This window comes from Drosophila eugracilis, unplaced genomic scaffold (assembly GCF_018153835.1).
Source record: "Drosophila eugracilis isolate 14026-0451.02 unplaced genomic scaffold, ASM1815383v1 contig_1897, whole genome shotgun sequence".
Lineage (NCBI taxonomy): Eukaryota > Metazoa > Arthropoda > Insecta > Diptera > Drosophilidae > Drosophila > Drosophila eugracilis.
The window spans coordinates 909,055-911,692 of record NW_024572751.1 but is presented as its reverse complement, the minus strand read 5'-3'; positions in this window follow the sequence as shown (position 1 = coordinate 911,692).

Here is a 2,638-nt window from a genome sequence, read left to right as displayed (position 1 = left end):
TGCTGCACGATTGATTTTCCCGCTCCAAGACATCGCCGCCGACTTATCCTCGGCCGAGTCCTTTCATTCGCACCTGCTGCCGCCTAAATTGTTCCCCGACGAGTTGGCCCGACTCCTGTCTGTCCCTGGAACTCAGCAGTTCTGCCCATTCGTAGGATATCCCTCCGCAGGTCCAGCCGTCGTTCATTTTATTTCGTTTCTCTTTGCAGAGCCATAAAACAATAAAGGAGATTTTTGTATTTGTATTCCTGCTTCGAGTCACTCTCGCCGGCGAAATGCTTTCTAATTAAATTTTATGACTTGCCTGATGAAGTTTCTGCTGGCTCTCCGTGATTGGGATTGAACTATTGATTGGTCACGAATGGGAGATTGCCCCGGGGCGTCGGCACAGGGGATGATCCTTCGGATGAGATGGGAAGGAGAGCCGAGTAATGACGGCTGCACTTTAAATTATGTCTTATCAATGGGCATTCAAATCTGAGCCGAAGATATGGCAGGCTTTGATGTTGAAATTAAATTTATTTCGGTTCACGTCGAATCAGTGGCCTGTGCATTATTTTTAATATGTTCGAAATGGAAAATAGTAATTTAATTATCTGAAAAGGGGATGTACATAATCTTGTTTAGAAAATCAGATACAAGTAAAGCCGAATCCCAAAGTTTACTACTAAGATGGATACAAAGTAGTAACAGAAGCCTCAAATTACAAGTCTTGCCCTTGATTTTGAGTTGAAGATGTCCTTATTTTAGTATAAAATGCTTTTAAGTTCCTGTTCTAGAAAATAACTAAAGATACTTGTAGGGTAGTACAAATTGATAATGTTTATTTCGGATATATATAAAAGTAAATTAAAGAAACAAAGGTTTTGTATAAAACTTCACGACTTTCGCACTCTATGGATGACACTTGCTCTCTTCAATATTCGAAATCGACTGACTTCAACTTAAATTAGTAAGGCGGAATTTCTATTAGGAAGAGGGTGATGGGTATAGACATTCTTTGATGAAAGGAGGCAGTTCTATATGGAGCTTTGGCTGATGGAAAAAAGCTACGAGGTTGTGGAATTCCGAACAGTGTGTCCCCATATGAAATTAAAAAGGCTACTTAATACCTTAACATACCCATATCCCACATACTACTAAAAATTAGTTTTTCTTTAGATATAAGTTCTGAACTCGATCTGCTGGAAGACATTAAAGTAGGACTTCGGTTACATTGAAATTGCAAACATCTCTGGGACGAAATGAGTTTCGTTATTAACACTCCTGTAATTGCTCATTAAGCCAGTAATAACGTCTGAGTGTAGTCAACTGTGAAACACAGTATTCGAGAGCATAGAAAGTGTTTCTTAAATTTCCTGAGATTAATTTGTTCGGCTTGGAATGCCATTAACTTGTACACTTTCATTTCCACGTGCTGCCGAACTTCAAGTGTTGCCATCAAATTGGTAATCCAAGTAGACCCCAGTGAAATTCAGTGGTTTCTCCTTGGCCAACTTCTCTACCACCCCACCACCCCCACCCCCGTACTCCCAACAATTTCATCCATTCCATTGAGTTGGCTGCCAGGCAAATTTCAGCGATTTCCCGAGCATTTCGCTGCCACGCTGAAAATTGACACCTAATGCCCACGCAGGAGGAAAACTCTCGCATTCAGTGGCCCATCCTCTTGATGGGTTTCCTCTCTCCCCACTCTCTATATCCCCTCATCCTTTATCCACGTAGTTTCATGCACACGGAAAAATACTCCATAACTCCGAGCCATATTCAAAATTAATAAGAAAATATGTTCAGGGAATTAAACAAATTTATAAGATTTATATTGATTCTATCAGATTGTTCCTAAGGAGGCTATGAAGTGTGATAAAGTGCCAGATCCTGAAGATATTTTACAAAGTAGCACAACCTTGATCCCTTTCCGCTGAGTGTATCTGGATAAGGGCTAAGCGAATGCGCAAGCAATTGACGTAAATAAGAAGCAGCCTGGGCAACGTCAGCGCCACGATGACGACGCCTGTAACCGGAGATGGCCGCAGGATGAGGACGGGGATGGGGATGAGATTGAGGGCCGTGGTGCGGCGTTTGCATATAGATATATAAATATATAGCATACGTATGCCTTGGCCACAGCTTGAGCTTTCAAATTGGAAAAAGTTATGCAAATCTGCTGACGACAGGACAGGAAACGAGCGCACTCTGAAGCACAAGAAGTGAATTAGTTTTTATTTTCTGGCTCCCTTTTCACTTTTCCCCCTGCCTGCCTGCGACTTGCGAGTGTGCGAGTGTGTGTGGGCAGGACTCTCTGGCAGGATCCTGTCCAACTGTCGATTCCTGTGTGTGCGCAATTATAATAATTGCAATAATAATAACAACAGCAGCAGCATCTAAGCAACTCTGTTGGCATGCAACGTGACAGGAGCAGCCGGGGGCAGTTTCTTGAAAAAGGACTCGTACACTGAGAGACACTGAATGCGAGTAACAGTAAGGCAAATAAGCTTATATAGAACATATTTGGTTGTGTTTAAATAAGAAATATCTTTTTAATAAAGGAAACTTAAATATTTAATCAGTTTAAGGGCTTCCCTTGCCCCTTCCATTGGTTTCTGCATAAATTGCCTACAAATTGAATGATTTTCTG